Here is a 13,185-nt window from a genome sequence, read left to right on the forward strand (position 1 = left end):
TTTTGTCTCTGCTTCACCCATCCCCCACATATTTTGTCACATAGCACTGGCTACAGCCTGCGTCATTCACGTCTCCTAATCTCCCTTAGATCTCTCCATGCACTCTCATTATCACCTTTGCATCTGGAGCCCTGACTCACCATCTCTCAGCCTGGTGTAAACAGCTCCCTAATTCTCCCCCTTTTTTATCTTTAACAAAGGATCAGTTCGACTCGAAACGTCAGCTCTTTTCTCTCCTTGCAGATGGTGCCAGACGTGCTGAGACTTTCCAGCATTTTCTCTTTTGGTTTCAGATTCCAGCATCCGCAGTAATTTTATTTTATTAATGGCTCTATGATATTGCTGGTGTCATGATAACTCCAGCTTCTATGCATGAGAGGTGAGCAAGCGAATGAATTCCTTTTGGAAGTCGCGTGACAAGTATTAACAGAGATCAAGGAAAATAACATGAACGAATCTTTGATTTGAATTGAAGCCTGAACTCTGGTTCTGCTCCGAGACTGTGCCAGGTCTGATTAATACTGCATATATTTCATGATTTGCATTTGTTTGTGAAAACAATTGAGACTGATTGATTTGCTGCAGACAACATCCAGCAGTCATCATGGGTACGGCGATCAAGTCGTGCGTCTAGCCCTGTCAAATGTTTTATTGCGCAGGTGAGGCTTCCTGTTTCGTGGTTTGGTGGAGCACGTTGTTTGGAAAAATAGCAACGCAGCTGAGATCCGGCATGGGACCAGCGGGTTGATGTTCCATGACAGCGATGGTCGCCTTTCGAATGAGCACACATCTCAACCGACCATGTGACAAGTTCTTGCAGACGGTGAAAGTAAAAGCCACGGCGAACACTGACACAGCCCTGCTAACGACGGAAGCGCCTCTCGTGGTCAGTGCGGGGATTGAACCCACGACCTGGGCGTTCTTCGCACCACGCTCTAACCAGCTGAGCTAACCGACCAACACAGCACAGGCAGCGAAAGTAAATGCCTATATTGCCGGTGCTCACAACCACGGCGGCTGTTCATTTTCTGCTTCATGTCGATCGCACGATAGTCTGAAGTATTTCCTTTCGTTGCAAAGCTTTTCAACGAAAAAAAAGCATTTACTTTTCCGAACGCGCATACTCGACTTAACCATTTGCTCTGATATTCAAAATGAAGCACAATGTCCGGACGCGTGCAAATTCAATCGCAATGCCACCAGCTCAGCTGCAGCTTGTCATGTTGAAAAATATCGTCTGTCGAAACGTCCCTTCAACGATCGCTCACTGTTCTTCTGGATACTCACAGACTTTTGGAGTCAGCGTTATGTGCTGCTGATAAACTGCTGCGAACCTTATGCCAAATGCATTTGAATTGAAATCTAACAGTGGGATTTTTTCTGCTCCCGAACGACGCAGTTGCTTTGGTGTCAGCAACAGCTCAGACGCCAATTGCACGTTTTGCTCAATCACTCATGTTGCTAATTCAATCTTCGTTTGACAGCATATTTAGAAAGTTATCACGCCTTCCTGCAGCGGTCGTCAGTGACAGATCAGATGCTAAGATGATTGCTTCAGACAGCATGCTACATCCTCCATTTGAAAATGGAAAAGGTGCAAACGGTTGCAGGCTGAACACACACTCACTATATTGCCTGGCGTGTCAGAGGCTGGGAGCGGAGCTTATGGAGGCTTTTCAATCATGAGGGGCATGAATCGGGTAAATAGACAAGTTTCTTTCGCTCAGGTGTGGCAGTGCAGAACTAGAGGGCATAAATCAGGTGTGGGAGTACGAGAATTGGAAAGGCAGTGATGGGCAATGGTTGTGCGCAGAGGGTGGTGCGTTTCTGGAACAAGTTGCCAGACGAGCTGGTGATGGATGGTAAAATTCCAATACTTTTAAGGAATCTGGACGTGTATTTGAATAGGCAGGGTTTAGAGAGACATGGGTCAAATGCATGCAATCGCGGCTGGATCAATTGAAGATATCTGTTCGGAATGGACGAGTTCGACCGAAGACTGTGTTTTCAGTGCTGTCCATATCTAATGAGCTCTATGATAGTGCAGGTGAAATGATAAAAAAGATAAATAAAATCAATGAAGTAAAATTGTCTCAAGTTGTTGAATTCAAACAACTTCAGGTAATTTTATTTCAATTATTTTATTTATCTTTTTTATTTGAGTTTTATTCATTGTTCTGTAACTCTTATTTCTTGATTGTCTCTCTTTCTCTCGCTCCCCACTCTCTCAATATCTTTTTCCTTTCCTCTTCCCACTTTGCTACCCTTCTCCCCTGTTTTCCATTTTGTCTCTGCTTCACCCATCCCCCACATATTTTGTCACATAGCACTGGCTACAGCCTGCGTCATTCACGTCTCCTAATCTCCCTTAGATCTCTCCATGCACTCTCATTATCACCTTTGCATCTGGAGCCCTGACTCACCATCTCTCAGCCTGGTGTAAACAGCTCCCTAATTCTCCCCCTTTTTTATCTTTAACAAAGGATCAGTTCGACTCGAAACGTCAGCTCTTTTCTCTCCTTGCAGATGGTGCCAGACGTGCTGAGACTTTCCAGCATTTTCTCTTTTGGTTTCAGATTCCAGCATCCGCAGTAATTTTATTTTATTAATGGCTCTATGATATTGCTGGTGTCATGATAACTCCAGCTTCTATGCATGAGAGGTGAGCAAGCGAATGAATTCCTTTTGGAAGTCGCGTGACAAGTATTAACAGAGATCAAGGAAAATAACATGAACGAATCTTTGATTTGAATTGAAGCCTGAACTCTGGTTCTGCTCCGAGACTGTGCCAGGTCTGATTAATACTGCATATATTTCATGATTTGCATTTGTTTGTGAAAACAATTGAGACTGATTGATTTGCTGCAGACAACATCCAGCAGTCATCATGGGTACGGCGATCAAGTCGTGCGTCTAGCCCTGTCAAATGTTTTATTGCGCAGGTGAGGCTTGCTGTTTCGTGGTTTGGTGGAGCACGTTGTTTGGAAAAATAGCAACGCAGCTGAGATCCGGCATGGGACCAGCGGGTTGATGTTCCATGACAGCGATGGTCGCCTTTCGAATGAGCACACATCTCAACCGACCATGTGACAAGTTCTTGCAGACGGTGAAAGTAAAAGCCACGGCGAACACTGACACAGCCCTGCTAACGACGGAAGCGCCTCTCGTGGTCAGTGCGGGGATTGAACCCACGACCTGGGCGTTCTTCGCACCACGCTCTAACCAGCTGAGCTAACCGACCAACACAGCACAGGCAGCGAAAGTAAATGCCTATATTGCCGGTGCTCACAACCACGGCGGCTGTTCATTTTCTGCTTCATGTCGATCGCACGATAGTCTGAAGTATTTCCTTTCGTTGCAAAGCTTTTCAACGAAAAAAAAGCATTTACTTTTCCGAACGCGCATACTCGACTTAACCATTTGCTCTGATATTCAAAATGAAGCACAATGCCCGGACGCGTGCAAATTCAATCGCAATGCCACCAGCTCAGCTGCAGCTTGTCATGTTGAAAAATATCGTCTGTCGAAACGTCCCTTCAACGATCGCTCACTGTTCTTCTGGATACTCACAGACTTTTGGAGTCAGCGTTATGTGCTGCTGATAAACTGCTGCGAACCTTATGCCAAATGCATTTGAATTGAAATCTAACAGTGGGATTTTTTCTGCTCCCGAACGACGCAGTTGCTTTGGTGTCAGCAACAGCTCAGACGCCAATTGCACGTTTTGCTCAATCACTCATGTTGCTAATTCAATCTTCGTTTGACAGCATATTTAGAAAGTTATCACGCCTTCCTGCAGCGGTCGTCAGTGACAGATCAGATGCTAAGATGATTGCTTCAGACAGCATGCTACATCCTCCATTTGAAAATGGAAAAGGTGCAAACGGTTGCAGGCTGAACACACACTCACTATATTGCCTGGCGTGTCAGAGGCTGGGAGCGGAGCTTATGGAGGCTTTTCAATCATGAGGGGCATGAATCGGGTAAATAGACAAGTTTCTTTCGCTCAGGTGTGGCAGTGCAGAACTAGAGGGCATAAATCAGGTGTGGGAGTACGAGAATTGGAAAGGCAGTGATGGGCAATGGCTGTGCGCAGAGGGTGGTGCGTTTCTGGAACAAGTTGCCAGACGAGCTGGTGATGGATGGTAAAATTCCAATACTTTTAAGGAATCTGGACGTGTATTTGAATAGGCAGGGTTTAGAGAGACATGGGTCAAATGCATGCAATCGCGGCTGGATCAATTGAAGATATCTGTTCGGAATGGACGAGTTCGACCGAAGACTGTGTTTTCAGTGCTGTCCATATCTAATGAGCTCTATGATAGTGCAGGTGAAATGATAAAAAAGATAAATAAAATCAATGAAGTAAAATTGTCTCAAGTTGTTGAATTCAAACAACTTCAGGTAATTTTATTTCAATTATTTTATTTATCTTTTTTATTTGAGTTTTATTCATTGTTCTGTAACTCTTATTTCTTGATTGTCTCTCTTTCTCTCGCTCCCCACTCTCTCAATATCTTTTTCCTTTCCTCTTCCCACTTTGCTACCCTTCTCCCCTGTTTTCCATTTTGTCTCTGCTTCACCCATCCCCCACATATTTTGTCACATAGCACTGGCTACAGCCTGCGTCATTCACGTCTCCTAATCTCCCTTAGATCTCTCCATGCACTCTCATTATCACCTTTGCATCTGGAGCCCTGACTCACCATCTCTCAGCCTGGTGTAAACAGCTCCCTAATTCTCCCCCTTTTTTATCTTTAACAAAGGATCAGTTCGACTCGAAACGTCAGCTCTTTTCTCTCCTTGCAGATGGTGCCAGACGTGCTGAGACTTTCCAGCATTTTCTCTTTTGGTTTCAGATTCCAGCATCCGCAGTAATTTTATTTTATTAATGGCTCTATGATATTGCTGGTGTCATGATAACTCCAGCTTCTATGCATGAGAGGTGAGCAAGCGAATGAATTCCTTTTGGAAGTCGCGTGACAAGTATTAACAGAGATCAAGGAAAATAACATGAACGAATCTTTGATTTGAATTGAAGCCTGAACTCTGGTTCTGCTCCGAGACTGTGCCAGGTCTGCTTAATACTGCATATATTTCATGATTTGCATTTGTTTGTGAAAACAATTGAGACTGATTGATTTGCTGCAGACAACATCCAGCAGTCATCATGGGTACGGCGATCAAGTCGTGCGTCTAGCCCTGTCAAATGTTTTATTGCGCAGGTGAGGCTTCCTGTTTCGTGGTTTGGTGGAGCACGTTGTTTGGAAAAATAGCAACGCAGCTGAGATCCGGCATGGGACCAGCGGGTTGATGTTCCATGACAGCGATGGTCGCCTTTCGAATGAGCACACATCTCAACCGACCATGTGACAAGTTCTTGCAGACGGTGAAAGTAAAAGCCACGGCGAACACTGACACAGCCCTGCTAACGACGGAAGCGCCTCTCGTGGTCAGTGCGGGGATTGAACCCACGACCTTGGCGTTATTAGCACCACGCTCTAACCAGCTGAGCTAACCGACCAACACAGCACAGGCAGCGAAAGTAAATGCCTATATTGCCGGTGCTCACAACCACGGCGGCTGTTCATTTTCTGCTTCATGTCGATCGCACGATAGTCTGAAGTATTTCCTTTCGTTGCAAAGCTTTTCAACGAAAAAAAAGCATTTACTTTTCCGAACGCGCATACTCGACTTAACCATTTGCTCTGATATTCAAAATGAAGCACAATTTCCGGACGCGTGCAATTTCAATCGCAATGCCACCAGCTCAGCTGCAGCTTGTCATGTTGAAAAATATCGTCTGTCGAAACGTCCCTTCAACGATCGCTCACTGTTCTTCTGGATACTCACAGACTTTTGGAGTCAGCGTTATGTGCTGCTGATAAACTGCTGCGAACCTTATGCCAAATGCATTTGAATTGAAATCTAACAGTGGGATTTTTTCTGCTCCCGAACGACGCAGTTGCTTTGGTGTCAGCAACAGCTCAGACGCCAATTGCACGTTTTGCTCAATCACTCATGTTGCTAATTCAATCTTCGTTTGACAGCATATTTAGAAAGTTATCACGCCTTCCTGCAGCGGTCGTCAGTGACAGATCAGATGCTAAGATGATTGCTTCAGACAGCATGCTACATCCTCCATTTGAAAATGGAAAAGGTGCAAACGGTTGCAGGCTGAACACACACTCACGATATTGCCTGGCGTGTCAGAGGCTGGGAGCGGAGCTTATGGAGGCTTTTCAATCATGAGGGGCATGAATCGGGTAAATAGACAAGTTTCTTTCGCTCAGGTGTGGCAGTGCAGAACTAGAGGGTATAAATCAGGTGTGGGAGTACGAGAATTGGAAAGGCAGTGATGGGCAATGGCTGTGCGCAGAGGGTGGTGCGTTTCTGGAACAAGTTGCCAGACGAGCTGGTGATGGATGGTAAAATTCCAATACTTTTAAGGAATCTGGACGTGTATTTGAATAGGCAGCGTTGAGAGAGACATGCGTCAAATGCATGCAATCGCGGCTGGATCAATTGAAGATATCTGTTCGGAATGGACGAGTTCGACCGAAGACTGTGTTTTCAGTGCTGACCATATCTAATGAGCTCTATGATAGTGCAGGTGAAATGATAAAAAAGATAAATAAAATCAATGAAGTAAAATTGTCTCAAGTTGTTGAATTCAAACAACTTCAGGTAATTTTATTTCAATTATTTTATTTATCTTTTTTATTTGTGTTTTTTTCATTGTTCTGTAACTCTTATTTCTTGATTGTCTCTCTTTCTCTCGCTCCCCACTCTCTCAATATCTTTTTCCTTTCCTCTTCCCACTTTGCTACCCTTCTCCCCTGTTTTCCATTTTGTCTCTGCTTCACCCATCCCCCACATATTTTGTCACATAGCACTGGCTACAGCCTGCGTCATTCACGGCTCCTAATCTCCCTTAGATCTCTCCATGCACTCTCATTATCACCTTTGCATCTGGAGCCCTGACTCACCATCTCTCAGCCTGGTGTAAACAGCTCCCTAATTCTCCCCCTTTTTTATCTTTAACAAAGGATCAGTTCGACTCGAAACGTCAGCTCTTTTCTCTCCTTGCAGATGGTGCCAGACGTGCTGAGACTTTCCAGCATTTTCTCTTTTGGTTTCAGATTCCAGCATCCGCAGTAATTTTATTTTATTAATGGCTCTATGATATTGCTGGTGTCATGATAACTCCAGCTTCTATGCATGAGAGGTGAGCAAGCGAATGAATTCCTTTTGGAAGTCGCGTGACAAGTATTAACAGAGATCAAGGAAAATAACATGAACGAATCTTTGATTTGAATTGAAGCCTGAACTCTGGTTCTGCTCCGAGACTGTGCCAGGTCTGATTAATACTGCATATATTTCATGATTTGCATTTGTTTGTGAAAACAATTGAGACTGATTGATTTGCTGCAGACAACATCCAGCAGTCATCATGGGTACGGCGATCAAGTCGTGCGTCTAGCCCTGTCAAATGTTTTATTGCGCAGGTGAGGCTTCCTGTTTCGTGGTTTGGTGGAGCACGTTGTTTGGAAAAATAGCAACGCAGCTGAGATCCGGCATGGGACCAGCGGGTTGATGTTCCATGACAGCGATGGTCGCCTTTCGAATGAGCACACATCTCAACCGACCATGTGACAAGTTCTTGCAGACGGTGAAAGTAAAAGCCACGGCGAACACTGACACAGCCCTGGTAACGACGGAAGCGCTTCTCGTGGTCAGTGCGGGGATTGAACCCACGACCTTGGTGTTATTAGCACCACGCTCTAACCAGCTGAGCTAACCGACCAACACAGCACAGGCAGCGAAAGTAAATGCCTATATTGCCGGTGCTCACAACCACGGCGGCTGTTCATTTTCTGCTTCATGTCGATCGCACGATAGTCTGAAGTATTTCCTTTCGTTGCAAAGCTTTTCAACGAAAAAAAAGCATTTACTTTTCCGAACGCGCATACTCGACTTAACCATTTGCTCTGATATTCAAAATGAAGCACAATGTCCGGACGCGTGCAATTTCAATCGCAATGCCACCAGCTCAGCTGCAGCTTGTCATGTTGAAAAATATCGTCTGTCGAAACGTCCCTTCAACGATCGCTCACTGTTCTTCTGGATACTCACAGACTTTTGGAGTCAGCGTTATGTGCTGCTGATAAACTGCTACGAACCTTATGCCAAATGCATTTGAATTGAAATCTAACAGTGGGATTTTTTCTGCTCCCGAACGACGCAGTTGCTTTGGTGTCAGCAACAGCTCAGACGCCAATTGCACGTTTTGCTCAATCACTCATGTTGCTAATTCAATCTTCGTTTGACAGCATATTTAGAAAGTTATCACGCCTTCCTGCAGCGGTCGTCAGTGACAGATCAGATGCTGAGATGATTGCTTCAGACAGCATGCTACATCCTCCATTTGAAAATGGAAAAGGTGCAAACGGTTGCAGGCTGAACACACACTCACTATATTGCCTGGCGTGTCAGAGGCTGGGAGCGGAGCTTATGGAGGCTTTTCAATCATGAGGGGCATGAATCGGGTAAATAGACAAGTTTCTTTCGCTCAGGTGTGGCAGTGCAGAACTAGAGGGTATAAATCAGGTGTGGGAGTACGAGAATTGGAAAGGCAGTGATGGGCAATGGCTGTGCGCAGAGGGTGGTGCGTTTCTGGAACAAGTTGCCAGACGAGCTGGTGATGGATGGTAAAATTCCAATACTTTTAAGGAATCTGGACGTGTATTTGAATAGGCAGGGTTTAGAGAGACATGGGTCAAATGCATGCAATCGCGGCTGGATCAATTGAAGATATCTGTTCGGAATGGACGAGTTCGACCGAAGACAGTGTTTTCAGTGCTGTCCATATCTAATGAGCTCTATGATAGTGCAGGTGAAATGATAAAAAAGATAAATAAAATCAATGAAGTAAAATTGTCTCAAGTTGTTGAATTCAAACAACTTCAGGTAATTTTATTTCAATTATTTTATTTATCTTTTTTATTTGTGTTTTTTTCATTGTTCTGTAACTCTTATTTCTTGATTGTCTCTCTTTCTCTCGCTCCCCACTCTCTCAATATCTTTTTCCTTTCCTCTTCCCACTTTGCTACCCTTCTCCCCTGTTTTCCATTTTGTCTCTGCTTCACCCATCCCCCACATATTTTGTCACATAGCACTGGCTACAGCCTGCGTCATTCACGGCTCCTAATCTCCCTTAGATCTCTCCATGCACTCTCATTATCACCTTTGCATCTGGAGCCCTGACTCACCATCTCTCAGCCTGGTGTAAACAGCTCCCTAATTCTCCCCCTTTTTTATCTTTAACAAAGGATCAGTTCGACTCGAAACGTCAGCTCTTTTCTCTCCTTGCAGATGGTGCCAGACGTGCTGAGACTTTCCAGCATTTTCTCTTTTGGTTTCAGATTCCAGCATCCGCAGTAATTTTATTTTATTAATGGCTCTATGATATTGCTGGTGTCATGATAACTCCAGCTTCTATGCATGAGAGGTGAGCAAGCGAATGAATTCCTTTTGGAAGTCGCGTGACAAGTATTAACAGAGATCAAGGAAAATAACATGAACGAATCTTTGATTTGAATTGAAGCCTGAACTCTGGTTCTGCTCCGAGACTGTGCCAGGTCTGATTAATACTGCATATATTTCATGATTTGCATTTGTTTGTGAAAACAATTGAGACTGATTGATTTGCTGCAGACAACATCCAGCAGTCATCATGGGTACGGCGATCAAGTCGTGCGTCTAGCCCTGTCAAATGTTTTATTGCGCAGGTGAGGCTTCCTGTTTCGTGGTTTGGTGGAGCACGTTGTTTGGAAAAATATCAACGCAGCTGAGATCCGGCATGGGACCAGCGGGTTGATGTTACATGACAGCGATGGTCGCCTTTCGAATGAGCACACATCTCAACCGACCATGTGACAAGTTCTTGCAGACGGTGAAAGTAAAAGCCACGGCAAACACTGGCACAGCCCTGCAAACGACGGAAGCGCCTCTCGTGGTCAGTGCGGGGATTGAACCCACGACCTTGGCGTTATTAGCACCACGCTGTAACCAGCTGAGCTAACCGACCATCACAGCACAGGCAGCGAAAGTAAATGCCTATATTGCCGGTGCTCACAACCACGGCGGCTGTTCATTTTCTGCTTCATGTCGATCGCACGATAGTCTGAAGTATTTCCTTTCGTTGCAAAGCTTTTCAACGAAAAAAAAGCATTTACTTTTCCGAACGCGCATACTCGACTTAACCATTTGCTCTGATATTCAAAATGAAGCACAATGTCCGGACGCGTGCAATTTCAATCGCAATGCCACCAGCTCAGCTGCAGCTTGTCATGTTGAAAAATATCGTCTGTCGAAACGTCCCTTCAACGATCGCTCACTGTTCTTCTGGATACTCACAGACTTTTGGAGTCAGCGTTATGTGCTGCTGATAAACTGCTGCGAACCTTATGCCAAATGCATTTGAATTGAAATCTAACAGTGGGATTTTTTCTGCTCCCGAACGACGCAGTTGCTTTGGTGTCAGCAACAGCTCAGACGCCAATTGCACGTTTTGCTCAATCACTCATGTTGCTAATTCAATCTTCGTTTGACAGCATATTTAGAAAGTTATCACGCCTTCCTGCAGCGGTCGTCAGTGACAGATCAGATGCTAAGATGATTGCTTCAGACAGCATGCTACATCCTCCATTTGAAAATGGAAAAGGTGCAAACGGTTGCAGGCTGAACACACACTCACTATATTGCCTGGCGTGTCAGAGGCTGGGAGCGGAGCTTATGGAGGCTTTTCAATCATGAGGGGCATGAATCGGGTAAATAGACAAGTTTCTTTCGCTCAGGTGTGGCAGTGCAGAACTAGAGGGCATAAATCAGGTGTGGGAGTACGAGAATTGGAAAGGCAGTGATGGGCAATGGCTGTGCGCAGAGGGTGGTGCGTTTCTGGAACAAGTTGCCAGACGAGCTGGTGATGGATGGTAAAATTCCAATACTTTTAAGGAATCTGGACGTGTATTTGAATAGGCAGGGTTTAGAGAGACATGGGTCAAATGCATGCAATCGCGGCTGGATCAATTGAAGATATCTGTTCGGAATGGACGAGTTCGACCGAAGACTGTGTTTTCAGTGCTGTCCATATCTAATGAGCTCTATGATAGTGCAGGTGAAATGATAAAAAAGATAAATAAAATCAATGAAGTAAAATTGTCTCAAGTTGTTGAATTCAAACAACTTCAGGTAATTTTATTTCAATTATTTTATTTATCTTTTTTATTTGAGTTTTATTCATTGTTCTGTAACTCTTATTTCTTGATTGTCTCTCTTTCTCTCGCTCCCCACTCTCTCAATATCTTTTTCCTTTCCTCTTCCCACTTTGCTACCCTTCTCCCCTGTTTTCCATTTTGTCTCTGCTTCACCCATCCCCCACATATTTTGTCACATAGCACTGGCTACAGCCTGCGTCATTCACGTCTCCTAATCTCCCTTAGATCTCTCCATGCACTCTCATTATCATCTTTGCATCTGGAGCCCTGACTCACCATCTCTCAGCCTGGTGTAAACAGCTCCCTAATTCTCCCCCTTTTTTATCTTTAACAAAGGATCAGTTCGACTCGAAACGTCAGCTCTTTTCTCTCCTTGCAGATGGTGCCAGACGTGCTGAGACTTTCCAGCATTTTCTCTTTTGGTTTCAGATTCCAGCATCCGCAGTAATTTTATTTTATTAATGGCTCTATGATATTGCTGGTGTCATGATAACTCCAGCTTCTATGCATGAGAGGTGAGCAAGCGAATGAATTCCTTTTGGAAGTCGCGTGACAAGTATTAACAGAGATCAAGGAAAATAACATGAACGAATCTTTGATTTGAATTGAAGCCTGAACTCTGGTTCTGCTCCGAGACTGTGCCAGGTCTGCTTAATACTGCATATATTTCATGATTTGCATTTGTTTGTGAAAACAATTGAGACTGATTGATTTGCTGCAGACAACATCCAGCAGTCATCATGGGTACGGCGATCAAGTCGTGCGTCTAGCCCTGTCAAATGTTTTATTGCGCAGGTGAGGCTTCCTGTTTCGTGGTTTGGTGGAGCACGTTGTTTGGAAAAATAGCAACGCAGCTGAGATCCGGCATGGGACCAGCGGGTTGATGTTCCATGACAGCGATGGTCGCCTTTCGAATGAGCACACATCTCAACCGACCATGTGACAAGTTCTTGCAGACGGTGAAAGTAAAAGCCACGGCGAACACTGACACAGCCCTGCTAACGACGGAAGCGCCTCTCGTGGTCAGTGCGGGGATTGAACCCACGACCTTGGCGTTATTAGCACCACGCTCTAACCAGCTGAGCTAACCGACCAACACAGCACAGGCAGCGAAAGTAAATGCCTATATTGCCGGTGCTCACAACCACGGCGGCTGTTCATTTTCTGCTTCATGTCGATCGCACGATAGTCTGAAGTATTTCCTTTCGTTGCAAGGCTTTTCAACGAAAAAAAAGCATTTACTTTTCCGAACGCGCATACTCGACTTAACCATTTGCTCTGATATTCAAAATGAAGCACAATTTCCGGACGCGTGCAATTTCAATCGCAATGCCACCAGCTCAGCTGCAGCTTGTCATGTTGAAAAATATCGTCTGTCGAAACGTCCCTTCAACGATCGCTCACTGTTCTTCTGGATACTCACAGACTTTTGGAGTCAGCGTTATGTGCTGCTGATAAACTGCTGCGAACCTTATGCCAAATGCATTTGAATTGAAATCTAACAGTGGGATTTTTTCTGCTCCCGAACGACGCAGTTGCTTTGGTGTCAGCAACAGCTCAGACGCCAATTGCACGTTTTGCTCAATCACTCATGTTGCTAATTCAATCTTCGTTTGACAGCATATTTAGAAAGTTATCACGCCTTCCTGCAGCGGTCGTCAGTGACAGATCAGATGCTAAGATGATTGCTTCAGACAGCATGCTACATCCTCCATTTGAAAATGGAAAAGGTGCAAACGGTTGCAGGCTGAACACACACTCACGATATTGCCTGGCGTGTCAGAGGCTGGGAGCGGAGCTTATGGAGGCTTTTCAATCATGAGGGGCATGAATCGGGTAAATAGACAAGTTTCTTTCGCTCAGGTGTGGCAGTGCAGAACTAGAGGGTATAAATCAGGTGTGGGAG

The 13,185-nt window shown here is 44.8% G+C and overlaps 4 non-coding genes across 4 annotated transcripts; all 4 read right to left on the reverse strand.

Moving 5' to 3' along the window:
• Positions 1-5,450: 5,450 nt before the first annotated feature.
• trnai-aau (transfer RNA isoleucine (anticodon AAU)) lies at positions 5,451-5,524 on the reverse strand. Its single transcript has one exon. It is a non-coding gene; the product is annotated as a tRNA-Ile (tRNA).
• Positions 5,525-7,733: 2,209 nt separating this feature from the next.
• On the reverse strand, positions 7,734-7,807 carry trnai-aau (transfer RNA isoleucine (anticodon AAU)). The gene has a single exon. It is a non-coding gene; the product is annotated as a tRNA-Ile (tRNA).
• Positions 7,808-10,016: 2,209 nt separating this feature from the next.
• trnai-aau (transfer RNA isoleucine (anticodon AAU)) lies at positions 10,017-10,090 on the reverse strand. The gene has a single exon. It is a non-coding gene; the product is annotated as a tRNA-Ile (tRNA).
• Positions 10,091-12,299: 2,209 nt separating this feature from the next.
• trnai-aau (transfer RNA isoleucine (anticodon AAU)) lies at positions 12,300-12,373 on the reverse strand. The gene has a single exon. It is a non-coding gene; the product is annotated as a tRNA-Ile (tRNA).
• Positions 12,374-13,185: the final 812 nt, after the last annotated feature.

Source organism: Chiloscyllium plagiosum, unplaced genomic scaffold (assembly GCF_037043375.1).
Source record: "Chiloscyllium plagiosum isolate Xiang-an unplaced genomic scaffold, Cpla_swu_hap1 HiC_scaffold_45, whole genome shotgun sequence".
NCBI classification, from domain to species: domain Eukaryota; kingdom Metazoa; phylum Chordata; class Chondrichthyes; order Orectolobiformes; family Hemiscylliidae; genus Chiloscyllium; species Chiloscyllium plagiosum.